Here is a 17,238-nt window from a genome sequence, read left to right on the forward strand (position 1 = left end):
CTCACCCCTAGAGGACCTGGGGACTTCAAGACACTGTACTTATCCTGGCTGGTAACTCCACATTCCAAACCACTGGATTACAGAAAGGCATTGTGTCCTCCAACACACTCAGATGTGATACGGTCAACACATGTCATGAACAGAGAGGGACGCAAAGACCAATTCAAATGAACGTCAGTTATGGCAGGAAACCGGCAGCCCTCTGTCTGGGCATGGTGGCACTGTCCCCGGGGCAGGGGGCGGCAGGGGTGCGAGGCGAGGGCAGCATCCCCTCCACCCCCACTACGGGATTCCTGCCATCCTTCCGGGGCCCTCCTCTGGCCTGACACTGCAGCACCGCAATGTGACATTGTCAGGTCAGCCTATCAGGCAACCTAATAATGTTGACTGTGAATTCTACAATTTTTATTTCCTATCAAGGGCTGAGCAGGTCAGAAAACAGCCCTTTAACGAAGTCTGCCCTTCATGAAGCAACAGCATTTGCTTCAAGAAGCAACACTCGGTTTCAGCCCAAAGCCATAGCATGGGGACTGGGTGCCATTCCAACTCCCTTTCTCAGTGACATCAGCTCACTTTCAGCCAAATGACACAATGAAAGTCGGATGCCAACATGATTAACTTCGGTTTTTACATTATTAAATTCACACCTGATCCACTAAAAAGTTGCCCAGCACTTGGAGGACGGGGTCTCATGCTGTGTGCTAACGATGAAGTGTCCCAGGTGAGCACCCAACTGGACCGACTGTAACAGCAGGAGATGGCGTGGGTGTGCTCAGCTCACTGACTCTGAAGACCAAGGTACAAAAGAGGAGAAACCAAGACCCTTAAAAGCCACTCCCTTCAAATCACTTTCAAACAGACCACGCTGAGGAGCCAGCTGCTCCAGGGCAGTCCTAGGGAATTTTTTCTAGTCATCACGTCTTACTACATGTCACATTGTCTTTGACAAAAATCAAAATGTGTACAAATACAAGGATTTCCAAATACAAGGAGAACATATTTTTCAATTAATCGATTACATCCAGACGGCTATTTAAGCCATTGCGGAAACTGAAATCCTCACCTCCTAGGCTGATGGAAAGCTGGTTCCACTGCTCTCATGCTCAAAAAATCCCCAGTTGGATTGTTTTGCCTTATCATTTCAGATTTTTTGGCTTATCTTTTCAAAGTTGCAAGGGACTTCCTGAGGATTAAAAATAAGCTGTCACAGTGTTCTGTGGTCTTTCACAGGACACCAGTCACTAAGTTCTCTGTGGCCATCCATCCCAGGTGCCAGCAGTCTGCCTACAGCCAGAGGCACTGATTGTCATCTCCACAAACTACAAACGCCTCAAATCCAAAAGGGGGTAGGCTGACCCTGCAAACTCCGCATGTCCTAGGTGAGGCCTGTGTTCGCTTCCCGCACTGAAGAGCTGCTTCCTCTGCTCTTCTCTGAACATGACCAAACCCAGCCCCTGCACATCTTACCCTGGACACTATGCCACTGAGGAATTCACAGAAATGTCTTGAACACCTTAAAGTTTAAAACACTCATGATTACTGACACAGCTAAAGTGTCGATGGAGTGTCGACAGACGATAGATAAAGATGTGGTATATAAACACACACATATACACACGAAGGAATATTACTCAGCCATAAAAAAGAACAAAATCTTGCCATTTGTGGCAACATGGATGCACCCCGAAGGTATTATGCTAGGTTGAGTCAGATAGAAAAGACAAATACCATATGATTTCACTTAATATGTAAAATCTAAAAACCAAAATAAATGAACAAACAAAACAGAAACAAAGGTATAGATACAGAGAACAGATGGCCGCCAGATGGGAGGGAGATTGGGGGGAAGGGTTTAGAAGGTGAAGGGATTAAGAAAGACAAATTGCCAGGTATACAAATAGCCACAAGGATGTAAAGTGCAGCTCTGGGGACATAGTCAATAATGCTGTAGTATCTATAGTAACTATGTAGTGTCAGATGGGTACCAGACTGCTTGGGTAAAAGAGCACGTCATTCAACCTCAGCAACAAAACAGAATCCTCAGAATAATGTGAGGAGCACAGCTCTAATTCCAAGACCATCTCAGGTTACTCTGGGACCAATGCTGTGAAAATAATACACTGCAGTGGCTTCTCAAACTTTCATGTGCCCCCCCCAATCACCTGTGAGTACGTGAAATGCTGATTCTGACTGAGGAGGTGTGGGGGGCGGCGGGGGAGGGCCTGGGACTCTGCATCCCAACAAGCTCCCCAGGGCTCTTACTGCTGCTGCTCTAAGGGCGTCAGCATCCAAGAATTTTGTAATCACTAGATTTATTTTCAAGTTACAGCTATAAGTGATTGGATCGGATTGTTTTATTAAATACAAGGTCATTAAAGAGAGAAAAGACACCTTGTTTTTCCATATTATTAACACTGATTGAGCAATTACATTGACTATTAACAAAATGTATCAGGACCGGGTGACATGAGCTGCCGCGGGGAAGGAGCCGGCCAACCGGAGGGGGAAGGGAGGACTTCACTCTCCTTTGCAGCTTTTAAATGTTGAATCACATGAGTGAATTACCTATTCAGAAAATAAATTGTATTTTAAAATTTTAAAGCATTTCATAGGATATTCTGGAAGCTCAATAAATGTTAATTCAAATTAATCCATTTCCCAAGAAAGGAAGTGATAGGACTTACTTTATTACTTTAAATAAGTTAGCACTTTTCTTCAAATAGGAAATAGCTCTTAGTTTAACCACCTTCTAGGATCATGCCAATATTATATGTCATAATAACATTTTTCAATGTGATTACTCTTCTCTGGCACTGGAAATACCCAACAGCACACTTTGCTTCATAGAAGATTCAAAAAAGCTTCTATGCGCAGCCTGAATAAGTCAGGGTCCTCATGCTGGGAGCAGGAGAAAACTGCAAAGAACTTCCTATTATCTCAAACTCTATAAATTTGAGGATCAGGCCTATTTGCACTCTCATTCCTATTAACAGCATTCAAATTGGTGTTTTGGATCTACATACACAGAAGTAACTGCAACTGGAAAAGAAACTGAAGGCAGGATTGATTGAAAATATGTGTGTATGTGTGAATGTGTGTGCACAGTGTGCGTGTCACCACTTCAGGGACCCTATCACTGACCCACCTAATCTTTTTTTTTATGATTTTATTTATTTATTTAGAGAAAAGGGAAGGGAAGGAGAAAGAGAGGGAGAGAAACATCAATGTGCGGCTGCCCCTCACATATCCCCAGCTGGGGACCTGGCCCACAACCCATGCATGTGCTCTCACCAGGAATCAAACCCATGACCCTTTGGTTCGCAAGCCCTTGTTCAGTCCACTGAGCTACACCAGCCAGGGCTGACCCACCTAATCTTAACCCCTATCAGCCCAGCCCCACCTAGACCCTCGCAGGGTCTCAGTGGCAGACACATTCTTCTTCACATAACTTGGTCATGACTCAGCTGTAGACTTGGAAAGTACTAGGTGCATTTGCAACTTATGAATTAACATTCATGTACAAACCTTTAAACAGCTGGTTCTGGTTCTGCCTTGTACTGAGTTACCACAGAGCAGACCACCAAGGTCTTCTGAGGCTTCCTTCCCCACATCTCTCTCTGCCCTCCTCCACTCCCACTGCTGGTGCCCTGGCCAGGTCTCCATGCCCCCACCCTGGGTCCCCATCACTCCCTCTCCGGCAGAGCCCGTGCTTATAACTGAGTGGATGAGCTGTGTAGGCTAAGGATCAGAGGCAGAAACCCACACTAGAGGGAATCTGTGCGTCATAGCCCTGCCTGGAGGAGTTTTGGCAACAGTTCAGCACGTGTGTCTAAAGAAGCAAGGTCAGCAGTGCGCAATTCCAGCCCCCGTGTCTATTATCCCAGGAGATACGGCAGTGGTAGGAAGATAACCAAAAACACTGGGGTGAGGAAAAGGAGGCCTGGCAGCTCTGTGGATCTTCCTAACATGTCCACTCAGAACGTAGTGGCTGTATCTCCAAACTGCAACAGATACAGCCCCAAACCGGCACTAACTCCCAGCAACACCGGGTGGGTTTGGCAGGGAGCACAGCGGGAACCAGGCAGATCCGAGGGCCCAGCCCTGAGGGCCGTGGTCCCAGCAGGAATGTCAATGCCAAGCAGGAAATCGAAGACAGTCAGAATTATAGGCCAAGAAAATATTGTGAGGGTTGAGGCAGGGATGTCATTCAGCTCACACGGGTGTTCTTGCCCAGGGCCTAAGCTGTATCACGAGTTTCCTACCTGCCAGGTGATGGGTGTGAAGCTGCCAAGGTGCCTTTGCCCATGTTAGAAATGGATCAAGATCTGAGAGCTACTGAGCTGGGGCTGCCACTGAAAACCAAGAGGCGCTGCAGCTGCTCAGGGCTGGAGAAAGCAGTTACAGCTGACAAACTGCCATTCCACTCACTCAGAAACTCTCAGTACCCGTCCTCCACCACCACCACCACCACCACCACCACCATCGAAACCAGCAGTGACTGGGCTTGCACTGCCTCTGATGACTTCACCTGCAACCATTCCCCTGCCTGCTCACCATTCTCCAGCTTCTCTGGCGTTTCTGATATTCCTTAAACACACCAGGTATGCTGCCTTTGCACTGGCTGTTCCTTCTGCCTGGAAGGCCCCTCCCATAGGCACCCCACAGCTCTTCTCTCCTCCTTCAGTCTTCACTCAAACGTCTCAGTTGGCCTTCCATGACCAACTTATTTAAAGTGATAAATCTCCTCCTCTACCACCTCAGCACTTTTTCCTGTATTTATTTTTCCTCAAATCACTTATGACACTGACATTCTGCATGTTTTACTTACATATTTGTTTATTGTCTCCTTCACCAGAAGCACATGTGCTGAGAGGCTAGGAAGGATAAAACAACTTTTCAGGAGGAAAAAAGGATATTACAGTCAAAAACAACAAATGCCCATTAGGTCCTTTTCTTTCTTCCCATTACACAGCCATTTGCTTCCTGATTATTAAAATCTAGAGTAAGAGTCCTCCTCCCTAAAGATTCCCTTTATGTCTTTAAAAAATATATAGATATAGATATATTCTATTTATTTATTTTTAGAGATGGGATGGAACTGGCAACCTTTCACTTTGCTGGATGATGCCCAACCAACTGAACCACACTGGTCAGAGCACCTTTCAGCTTCCTCGCTTCCCTGGTCCCCCCTCCCCCCACACTCACACAGCACCGTCCACTCAAGGCCAACTTCACACTAGCGAACAGCACCTGCCTCACCAGGCTACTGGGAGGCTTACAGGAGTTAGTGCCTGCTTATAAAAGCACTACGACAGTGCTTAGTTCTGCTAAGTGCTGTTAAATTGTAGCCATTATTATTATTTAGTATGTGTATCTGGTATCTCATATACTGATTAAAATCTTATTTCTATGGCTAAATTACTAGCAAACTGAGGGCAAGGAGCTTATCCTATATTTTGGAGTCCCTCAACATACTTAACCCAGGCTTTTAAAAATTATTTGTCAGGTGATTGAAACAAAGGACTTTTATTTTAACGATTCATTTGAAACCCCTTAGAACCTCTATTTAAACAGTGGTTCCAATCCCCACCTCTTCCAGAACTGACCTGATGTGCAAATACAGCAAATCCCTGAATATGACACTTACTATAGGAACTTTGTGATAGCATGAATAGCCGAGCCAAAAAACTACATAGAAAGATCAAACAAATATTGACTCAAAAGAATTTTCCCCAAGGCAACTGTTATAGTCTTATCTTGAATAGAATGTTTGCACAGGTAATTAAATATTGCCATGGACTCAGCAAAATCCCAGGCAGACCCTGCCAAACCGAGTTTCACATTCCCACTGTCTTATCGCTGTGTAAAAATCCCTCTCCTCACACCCCTCACCTATCACTGCAGCTAATGCCCAGTGTGGGATTAAATGATAAGTAAGCCACACACCTTTTAGCCATGGACAAAAGAAAATGGAATCTCAGTGCCAAAGACTGCATTTACCTATTACCTATCCCAGAGTAAATACGCTGTCTTTACCCTCCCAAAATCAATCAGGCTACCTGTTGACTTCTTGGAAATGTATGAAATAGCAAAACTGTGTAGAGAGAGAGAGGCATTTACTGGTTTTACAGAACATGCTTCTCTCAGCCAAATACTGAGAGTTTTACTTCCTCTGATCACTGCCCATGAAGCCTGCCAGGACCCTGGGACCTCAAAATTCCCCTCAAACTCACAGACTGCTCTCCGGCCAGGGAGCAGGCTACCTGAGAGCTCTCACTGGGCTGTCTAATATGTGGAGGTCAATTATGATGGGTAGAAGCCAAACAAGAGTCACCCACAACCTTTCTTCCTTCCCTGTAGTTGTTATTTGTCGAGCAATATATGATGCCAGATTATTTGTATGATGGTCCAGACACTATTCTAGACTGGGAATACAAGAGGAAATTAACCCTGCCATGTCCTCAGGGAGGTTGTAGTTCGGTGAGAGAGTGGTACCAACAACTTAAATAAGAAAAATCTATATTCAGTTAGACATTAATGGCTAAGAAGAAGAGAAAAACAAAAAGCAAAAAACAAAATAAGAAAGCAGAATATGATAAGTCACAGGGCCAAAGAGAGGGACTGAAATTACAGGTAGATAGCCAAGAACATCCTCAGGGGGAATTTACATTTGAGTCTCAGGGGAGTGGGAGCCAGCCTTGCAGGTACACGGTAAAGAGCATTCCAGGCAGGGAAGACTTCTGTGCAAATGTCCTGGGGCAGGGCATGGCCGGCATGCTGGGGAACACCAAGGAGGCCAGTGTGGCTGGAACTAATTTTCACAGGGAAGGAGGCAAGAAATAAGATCCAAGAGAAGCAGGAAGTAAGACCATACAGACCCTTCCTTCAGAAACATAAGCCTTTTTATTAAGCACAGGAAGAACATATATTTACTAAATTTTCATTTACTCAAAACTCTCCAGTGGTTTTTTTCAAGAATTTATGTCTCCATATTTCAAGCAAACAAACTGCCCCCTACCAAAAAAAAAAAGTTATGCAGCAAGCCAACATATTTGCCTAGGCAAAAATCCAAAGCTTCTATTAGTAAAAATGAAAACTGTTTGTGGCTTTGAATATAAACTTCCATACATGGGACTGGGACCAGATAACACAACAGAGAACACAATTTAGCACCATGGGAACCTGGACGTGCAACGATGCTATAAAAAGATGTCATGCTGGTTAAAAAGAATAACATGTAGCATTCTGGGAGTCCAGAGTATTGAAATTTATCACAGGGACATTTTTTAAATGTGTAATGCTTTAAAGTCTTTTGCAAATTAAATTGCCAAACTGGCTAATCCAGACCACACCTGTATCCTGCTCAACCAGCTTCTCCACATAAATAAGATGCTATCAGCCAAGATCTAAGACACCGCAGGGTTTGGGGTGGTACCTGAAAATCTCCTATCTAACAAGTCAATTCAGTCCTGATCAACCCAGATTCATGCATCCCAAAAACAGTTTTCTAACTAACAAACACTCATTTAACAGATTCTAAACAACTTACTGTACTGACTCCACTGTTCTTAAGAACACACGGTCTGTGTCACCGAGACAAGCATGGACGACAGGGCGTCCCTCAAAGCCTGTGTAACAAAAACCAGCTATTATTGTTACTGGCCAAGGAGTCACAATCTTTCAGTATCAGGTTTTACCGGGACCACGCCTACTGCCCCACCCACAAAAATGGGCAAACTCCTGTTGCGGGGGTCATTTTGTGGCTCTCCTGGTTTGGAAGTTGGACACAGAAATGCATGGAATTCTTCGCTTGACATGACAGAGTCTGCATTATTGAGGGCAATGATGTATTTCAGAACAAACCCAGCAAAATGTTGCAGACAAAACACAACCAGCTGCTTCAAACATCGAAGCCAGTTATTCAATGGATGTTAAAAATCACATGTTAATTTCTCCCCAAACTACCTTAAAAAGCAGATTTTGATCAATTCATTCTGTCTTGCATTTTTCCAGTTTCACCAAAGAGCTCAAGAAACAAAAACCAGCTTCTTTACAGTGGTGGTCCCCAATCATCTAGAAGTTTCTAAGCAAATGGAGGAACAAGAAAAGGATCAATCTAAACAGTCCCTCCCTTCACTCTTGAGAAGACAACCTGACAATCAAATTAAAAGGAGGGTGGTCATACATCCTTCAAAAGTAAAAGGCTTTTCTTCCTTCCAAGAAGTTTCTGGTCAAAGAGGACTAATATAGAATATAGAATATGTCCCACCGTGAGTAGTCAATTAATTTTTCAGTTGCACAAAGAAGTTAATAAATTCTTCATTCTGACTATAAAATAACTATTTAAGACATTGATGATTACACTAGGAATCTTTTTAAATTACATAAAATAATAGAGAAACAGGAACTACAGGTAGCATAAAAACTAAAAATAAAGGTTATCTGAGAGGATCTTCTATAACCAAAGGACAGAAGCAAAGACTATGAAGTCCCACTTTATAACACTACATGAAACCCCAAACCTAAATATATAGGATAGTTTCTAGTCTCTGTTTTATGCTTTTGCTTATTTTCTTGACTTTCTACACAGACCATATATTATTTCTACAAATCACGAAAAACAAACTTTTTTAAAAATCACGCACAGAAAAAAAAAAGAAAATGTACCTTTAAAATGTTATCAATACATGTACTTGAAAGGTAAATTACTCTTTACTTTTCATTTTTCTGTACTTTCAGAAGTTTTTATACTTATAATATAGTAATTTATACTACAACAACTTTTTAAAGATATTTAAATTATTAAAATGTCAAAGGAGTAAAATTATTTGTTAAGGGTCATAAAGGTATAAATACAAAATACGATCAGGAAGAAGCATTCACCACTGATCAAGCTACGTGTCACAGTTAAAGAAGTCCCATGGTACATACCAGTGCCTCTCAGGCCTGAGCACACACAAGCTCCTCAGAGGGTGTGCTAGACCACGGTGACGGCACCAGCTCTCAAGGTCTCAGGGGTTCCTGGTGCTACCAAGCAGTGGACCCCAGTTCTAGCAGCCAGGTTTGATGCAACAGAAAGTGAGTGGAGTCCAGCTTGTGTTCTTTCAGGAAGCATGTCAAGTTCATTTTACACTGGGCAGAATTCCACCTTCTTTCAAAGTTCTAAAGCAGGGGCACTGATCCATCTCTCTCTAGCTAACCCTTGGTGATTAAAGACTTAGTCATGTCCTTAAAAGGGGGGTCAATGGCCCTGGCTGCAGTGGCTCAGTCAATTGAACTCCGGGCCTGTGAACCAGAGTCAATGGCTGGTTCCCAGTCTAGTGTACATGCCTGGGTTGCCTAGGTTGCAGGCCAGGTTCCCAGTAGGGGGCGCACAAGAGGCAACCACACATTGATGTTTCTTCTGTTTCTCCCAACCTTCCCCTCTGTCTAAAAATAAATAAATAAAATCTTTTTTTAAAAAGGAGCGGGGAGTCAATGAAATGAAGAGAGCCATCTCCAGGGCCTAATGAGTTTGTCAGAGCACCTGATGTAAGCAGCCTTTGGCTCCAACTTGGCAGACTGCTTCTGGACTCCCTAGAATTTCCATAAACATTTCGAATCTCCTGGCAGTAGTTTTCAAAGACCCTATTTTTTGTTACAATGATTTTGTTACATGCCTAAGAATAGAAGACAGTCTATGAATTCAGTATTTATCAGTTATAAGGAGCCACCCAGCCAAAAAAGATGAGCTGACCAATCACTTACCAGGTGAGTGAGAACATTGGTGTGCAGGGGAGGAGAGTGAACTATTTACGAGTCAAAACAGTTTCTGCCCTTTCACTCTCAACCTCACACTCCCAGCCACCTCAGGGTCATCAGGAGCTAAAAACAAAAACCACACTCAGAAACCCCATAAAACCTCACTAAGACACCTCAGCGCCTAAGCAATCACTCAGGCCACACCCAATCACCTCCACCTGACAGCCCACCAAAATGCTACAGGTGCGGTGTGTTTCCTGGGGAAGAAGGTGCCTGGCTGAGAGGCGTCCAAGTCTATTCAGTGAGAACCCTCGGAAACAAACTAAATTCCCATTCAGAAGAGCCTTCAGCCTCCAGGTCCCCAAACACCACACTTGCCTTTCATTCCCGATGCTGTCATTTCCTGCCTGCAGTGAACTAATTACACACAGTGGGGATTTCAGAGCTGCCAGAGCTCATGTTTATCTGCTGTTAACTTGTGCGACCTCAAAGATACTTCTCCAGTGCCTTTATTTCCTCTGCCATAAAAGCAAGATAAGGGACTGACATGCGTAACAAAGGGCCCTAACATAATGCTATAGTCATCCTTGTCCTGGAGATGCCTGCAGATACGATAATTAGCATGTCTCTTTTACAAAGGCCTTTAAAGAAAACTGATGACATGTTGTGAAAAGCATGGGATCTCAAATAGTATCTCCTCTTTTGCTAAAACAGGTTTCAGTGGCAAATGCCACCTATAAAATTGTTGATTAAAAAACAGTATCAAATGTGCATCTTTGTAAATCATTCAGTTTCATTCAGTGGGATGTATTTTTCCACACCCCTAACAACAGACCCTAGTATGAGAAATCACTTTAAATTACATTTCCATAACCTTAACCTCCAGCACTGAACCTTAAGCAAGATGGGGCTATACTTCCTTACCAATGAAATACTTTGCAACCACTGAAAACCATGTTTTAGAAGATTAGTTTGAAACATAGTCTGGACATGTGAGAAAAACTGGTTATAAAACATTCTACATACAAAACAAGAGCATAATCTGATATTGTATATCAATGTGGGCACAGAAATACATTCAATAAATGGTACCTATTATGTTTTACATCTATGTATGACGGCCCAGCCCTTTATTTACACCTCCGAGTAAGCTATATAACTGAAGTTATCACCAATATTAATACTTGTGTCACAAGTTAGTGCATATTTTTGCAGTCTCTTATCTCTTTATTTGTATAGAAGTTTTAAATTTTAATATATTTAAATCTATTCAATTTTTTCTTCACTGGTTGCTTCTCTTGTGTTAGAGCCATAAAAATTATTATTTCTATGCAGACCAAATAAATATTTCCTGCTAGTTTTTCTATACTTTGAAAATACTCAATTACAATGTATTCAATTATACTGAATATACAATACTCGATTCTTTGGAGTTTATTTTTGGAATATGGTATGTTTGGTGGAGTCCAAATTGGCATTATGTCCAAACAATTTATTTAAAAATATATTAAATAATTCTCCCACATTGTCTTATTTTGAAAACTTTACCACCTTTGTGTTGTATGCAGTTAGGAAAGTATTCCAATTCACTTTTTTAATATTCATATTAAAGAACCTCAAAGTAAAACCCAAACATACATAATAGTTTTGTAAGAAATCTCAGTCAGAGATTATAAAACAAATCAAATCATCATCATCAAGCCATGTCACCTTCCATGGGGCACTGGGTGGCTAAGCAATAATCCCTGTTGACATCAGTCTTCCTAGTCCACAGCAGGCGTCAAGAACGTAATTGTGGGGTATATAAGTGTATGGTGGCTGAGTCACCAATTGCTACTGAACTTTCTGCAACTTCTTGGGTAGCAATGTTATTCTAACCCTGACACACCTGGAAATGACACCACTTGGCCTGAAAAATCTAAAAGAAGTTGAAGAATTCATTGTTTAATTAAATGAAGATTCAGAACCATCATTTTTACTCTTGATTTTTTCCTCCAGATATATTGGAAATCTACCGTACACAGTATGTACTATATAAATTTGCATTTGATTTTTCAGTTCCTCATGTCCGCATCTTGCCGTTCTCATTAAGATTTAGGCAAGCAAGCCCTGGCTGGCATAGCTCAGTGGATTGAGTGCAGGCTGGGAACCAAAGTGTCCCAGGTTCGATTCCCAGCCAGGGTACATTCCTGGGTTGCAGGCCATAACCCCCAGCAACCGCACATTGATGTTTCTCTCCCTCTCTCTCTCTCCCCCCCCCCTCTCTCTCTCTCTCTCTCTCTCTCTCTCTCTCTCCCCCCTTCCCTCCCTAAAAATAAATAAATTTAAAAAATCTTAAAAAAAAGTCTGTCATTTATCAAAAAAAAAAGATTTAGGCAAGGAAAGTTTGTGTTTGTGGATGGAGGCAGGAAGGAAGGGGAGGAGAGGGGAGGGGAGCGGACTGGAGGGGAGGGGAAAGAGGGAAGGGTCCATCTGCAATCCTGGTAGCTACCTCCTTGCTAAGTAAGCCTTGCCCACAGTGAACACCTAAAGGCTGCCAATGGAACCACTATTTTAGTATTTCAGCCATAAACGGTGCTTAAGGAAAAAGAAAAAGAACATACATCTCTGAAAGCTTTCAACTGACTTAATCCTCCCTACTAAGTAGTATGGACAGGTTTCTGCAATCAACTCACCCTGAAGCACAAGATACAATGATCTTTCTTTGCATTTGCATAGCTACGACTCATCATTATCCAGCCCTATTTTTTGACTCAACAAAATAGAATTGCACCATTAGGATTTCAGCATGTCTACTCTTGCAGTGACTGTTTCGAATTGTGCCTTTTACAAGCAACCACTTTAAGATAAAAAAAAAACAATTGTAACTTCTGAGGTATATACTTGGCTTGGTTTTAGAACCTGAGCTTTTCGGTGTTCATTTCCTTGTTGCTTTCCTTGCAGGGAGGGCATGGCGAGGGAGCTTCCTCTGGAGCGAGGCAGCCCACAGAGCCTTCAGCCTTGTAACCCCTCCAACAATAAATGAACTAGAGAGAGCACGATCATCAGCAATGCTACAATTTACTGAGCAGCTTATAAACATACACTTTACTTGTAACTTCCAGTGCTGTTTTTGTTATCAAAAAATTCTAGAATGTATTCCCTCCCTATCTCCAAAACAACTGCTCAATTTAATACTACACTTAAATATTAAGTGTAATCTTAGAGCTCTTGCTTAATTTTTTTAATCTAACAAAGAACAAGCTTGTTAAAAAAATCAATATTTAATTTGATAATATCCTGTGTTCATACATGAAATAGAAAAGCCTAATTTATAAGAATGTCCACCCTGTCCCTGCTCTCTTTTCTGTTTCGGAAGAATAGATACATTTGACATGCAGCATAAGGAGGCCAGGGCAGAGGAGACAGATTATTTTACAGGCTGGCGAAGTGATCGCAGTTGACTCCTCCCTTCACTGTCCCCATCCCACTCCCAAGCCCAGGGGAGCCTGGGCGGAGAGAGTAGAGTTACATACTCATAAATACTAACCAGGCTGTCTCTCCCTCCCCTCTCCCAGCATTTGCCTAGGGGTGTCCACAGGAGAGCCAGGCACGCCTCACAGGAGGTTCCCAGAGAGTAGAAAACAAATGCCATGGACCCAGAAAGAATGCAACTCCTTCCTCTGTATTGGGAAACACGTATCTAAAAACACATGTAAACAAACACATACTTTATTCTTGGATTTAAACAGTAAGACTTATCATAGCAGTTCACACCTACTACCAAGCGTGCTCGGGAATGTCAGTGCAGCCCGGTAGGTCCGGAAGAGAGGGTGCAGAGTGCTCCTGCAGGAAGGGCTCCGCTCCTCTGCAGTCTTCCCCACAGCAGTACTGGAGAGTGTCACCCCATTTTATCCCACAGAGTCCAGATTCAAACCCACACCAACACATTTCCCCTGAAATGTGCAGTGTCCCCCAAAGACTCTGAGAAGCAGGAGAAAGAGGCATTTGCAGGGTCCAACCATCAACCTTGGGACCAGCGCAGGAAGGCCACTAAGTGAAGCCAGATGCCTGGGGTTTAGGGTTGGCCGAGCTGAATGCTGACTCTGCCCCTCGTGGAATCTTTCTCTTAGAAGCGACAGAGTTGCACTTACAGGACACACTATGTAGCCTGTGACACCTCACATTTTTGGCTGCCATCCTTCACCCCAGCCTGTGTTCATGCCCTTCACCAAGTGACTTTGAAGATCCCCCCAGTAACAGGGATCTCTGTATTCCCCTGCCCTTTGATGCTGGGTGGGTGTGCCTGTGACTTCCTTTGGCTAGAGAGAGGTTAGGACCTAAGTCTTGCAGGTTTCTTCTTATACCTTCCAGCTCTGCCATCGCCTTTGGAAAAACTGCCCCAAGGTAAGTCCAAATGGCAGGCCCAGCCAGGTCACAGCTTGAAGCATACCTGTTCAGTCAAGTCCAGTCTAGATCAGCCAAGTCCCAGCCAACCCACAACTGCAAGAGCCATAATAAATCACTGTTCTAAGCCAGCAATTTTCAACTGGTGTGCTGCAAAAACTTTTTACACATGCAATCCTGACTATTTATTCAGGGACACTGATCTTTTTTTCCCTTAGATTGTTGAATTTAAATAAAAGACAACAGCCAACACAACAACAACCGTCTGGTGTGGATAAATCAAAATTATACCTATTCTTTGTCAGATTGGTAAAAAGTGTAATATATTTTTTGTGTGCTGCAGAAGTTTAGTAATTAGTTTATATGTGCCATGAGATAAAAAGTTGAAAAGCGCTGTTCTATGCTATATTTTAGAGTGTTTTTTACACCACACTTATGGCAATAGCTAACTGATACACAGTCCAAGGAGACTGCTCATGTAAAATACGATATTCCCCACCCCCAAAAAGATAACTAAATGTTAATAAGTGTTTACTATGGACTTATTTTTGTAAGAGCTTTAGGTAAATTTATTTATTTATTCCTCACAAGAACCCCAGAACACAGGTAGGATTTTTATTCCTGTTTTAAAGATGAGGCAGCCCATTAAGTAACTGGCCCACAGCTGGAGTGTGGTAAAGGCGGGGTCCAAGCCCCAGTCACCTGGATCCAGAGCTCTTGCTTGTAACTTTGATGCTAAACAGCCTTGCAAACCTCCTGCCCCGTCTACCTAACATTCTGCTGTGGGTATGTTCCCATACCTTTGGGGTAAAGTCCAAACTGACAAGCCCATTAGTAAAGCATCCAAGGCCCTTCACAGTCCCATCCCTATCCAGACTCCTTCCTCCTCACCCCTCCCTCACAGTCTGCTCCAATACACTGAGCTCCTGCACTTCACCAAACCCACCAACGGCTTCTCACCTTGAACCCAATGCTCCCTATCTGCAGAATGCCCACACCCTCCATTCTGGGCCACCTCTAGGTCATCCTCTAGGACACAGGCCCTGGGTACCTCCTGCAAGAACCACATCCTGCCCCAGCCAAGTGCACAGGGCTGCTCCTCCTGAGTACCCCCTGCTCCCAGGGCCTTCCCCAAAGAGCACTGAGCACTCAGGGCGACTACAATCTGCCTAGCTTTCTCCTGAGCCCAGCCGCCAGCCCCTTGAGGGCAAGGCCTGAGTCCTATTCATCTTTGTCAGCCCCATGATTAACAAGGTGTCTGGTCTCATCGTGGGAAGACAATAAAAGTTGCTAAATTAAAAAGTGGGTGAAAGGAACAATGGCATAATGGAGAAATGGATATGGAGACAGGAGGTTTAAATTTTCATTTTTAAATACCAAGTCTTCAATTCTAATAAACATTAATTAAATTGTTCAACACCCCTGAGTCTCCAGCTACACATTCTTCAATTAAAATAGTTCTTTCATGATGGTTTCCTCTGCCAAACCTTTCCTCGCAGGCTTATGTATTCACCAGAGCACCTTGGGACAGCAACAAAGGCCCTGTATTTGCTTGTAGCAGCAGGGAAATTGAAGGCTACTCCCTACATGTTCACTCCTGACGACACAAAAGTAGGTATATTAGGACTTCAAATAAGATGGAGGAAAGTCTATGGCAGAGGAAAGCAAATTATTAAGGAGTGAAAGAAGATTCCCAAGACAGGGCACAGATGGGTGATGATTCACTATCAGGGAGAAAGGCTCATTTAATATGGACCAGCAAGGGGCTCCTGTGGGAGGCCAGCTCTCAGAATCCTGACTTGCAGGTGATAAGGGGTTGGTATTGCCTTAACCTCCAAGGCACAGGGTAATAGGGAAGGGCTCCGTGACCTGGCAGCAGCTGTGGGGAGCCGACAAGGGCCTCAAGATGGATGCTGCAGCTGCCCCCGACATCACTTGGCTTCCAGGCCCCTGGAAACGGCCAGGTTCCAATCTCAGAGCTAAGAGAAACTACATCCAACAAGAGTGAACTGTTCCTGGAGTCAGAGGCTGAAATCCTATAAACGCAGCTCCTTTCCCTACTGCAGCTTCAAGTTCATGAATGTGCACAGTTCTGATGCTCAAGAAAATGTGCTCCTGGTGTTTCCTGAGAAAAATGGGAGAGGCTGGAACGATGGGTGTTCCTTGATCCCTCTCGCATTCAGCTTGGACTGGGTGTCAGCATTATAGACAATGAGGTGTGAGAACCAGCGATCTTTGAGATCAGGCCTTTTAAGAGCTTCCAAACACTTTCTAGTGACTGCTTTGTTCAAACAACAGCTTGCGGAAGCATCAATGCAGGAGAGGAAACCAAGGCTGCTTCCTCTGGGAGGCAGGGACCACCCCTGAGATGGCTTGATGGCTTGGAGATTTGATTGGAAAATCAGATTCAATCCAAACCTGTATTTTGCAGTAAGGAAAGCATAGGTTAGATGGATAAGGTGACTTGTCTAAGGTCACAGGGTCTGAAGACAGAAGGATCAAGAACAGGACTGAGGTTCCTGACTGCCAGTCCAAAGGCTCTGTCCTTTATGCAATGCCATCCCTTTTCTTTCTTTTCTTTTTTTTTTAAATTATTGATTTCAGAGAAAGAGGAAGGGAGACAGAGAGAGAGAAAGAGAGAAACATTAATGTGAGCAACATCCATCCTTTGCTTCTCATATACACCCTAACCAGGGATCAAACTTGTGACCTAGGTATGTGCCCTGCCCAGGGATTGAAACCACATTCTTTTGGGGCACAGAACAATACTACAACAAACTGAGCCACCCAGCCAGGGTGCCACCCCCTTTTCTGGAAAGGCCCTCCACACCCTCACCTCCCTCTCCCTTCCCCATTAGCAAGTCCCTCTAGGGCTTAGACAGAGGAAAAGATTAAGGTGGTGACAATGTCTCAGAAATGCATTTATCGCACATCATAGGGAAAGTCCTGCTATAGACTCCAATGCACCCCCTCCACTCCCCATCCCAATGGACCCCCAGCCTGAGCAAGCCATCAGAGGCTTTCCAATGACCTGGAACTTTCTCAGGATCTCCTCCCCACCCCTTTCCTTTTCCATTGCATTCATAACAGCAGTGAATCGTATGACTGCCT

The 17,238-nt window shown here is 43.6% G+C and overlaps 1 protein-coding gene across 7 annotated transcripts in view; it reads right to left on the reverse strand.

Moving 5' to 3' along the window:
* Nucleotides 1–17,238, reverse strand: part of LYPD6B (LY6/PLAUR domain containing 6B) — a 160,954-nt gene that overhangs the window by 124,562 nt on the left and 19,154 nt on the right. Inside the window, exon 2 of one of the 7 annotated variants that reach the window (XM_045820119.1) lies at nucleotides 9,748–9,864. The exons of the other annotated variants lie outside the window; for them this stretch is intronic. The gene's annotated coding sequence lies outside the window, so the exon portion shown is untranslated. The remainder of the gene's footprint in view (nucleotides 1–9,747; nucleotides 9,865–17,238) is intronic. 7 annotated transcript variants of the gene reach the window in all.

This window comes from Phyllostomus hastatus, unplaced genomic scaffold (genome assembly GCF_019186645.2).
Source record: "Phyllostomus hastatus isolate PE091 unplaced genomic scaffold, TTU_PhHast_1.1 phas_contig_1, whole genome shotgun sequence".
In the NCBI taxonomy this organism is placed as follows: domain Eukaryota; kingdom Metazoa; phylum Chordata; class Mammalia; order Chiroptera; family Phyllostomidae; genus Phyllostomus; species Phyllostomus hastatus.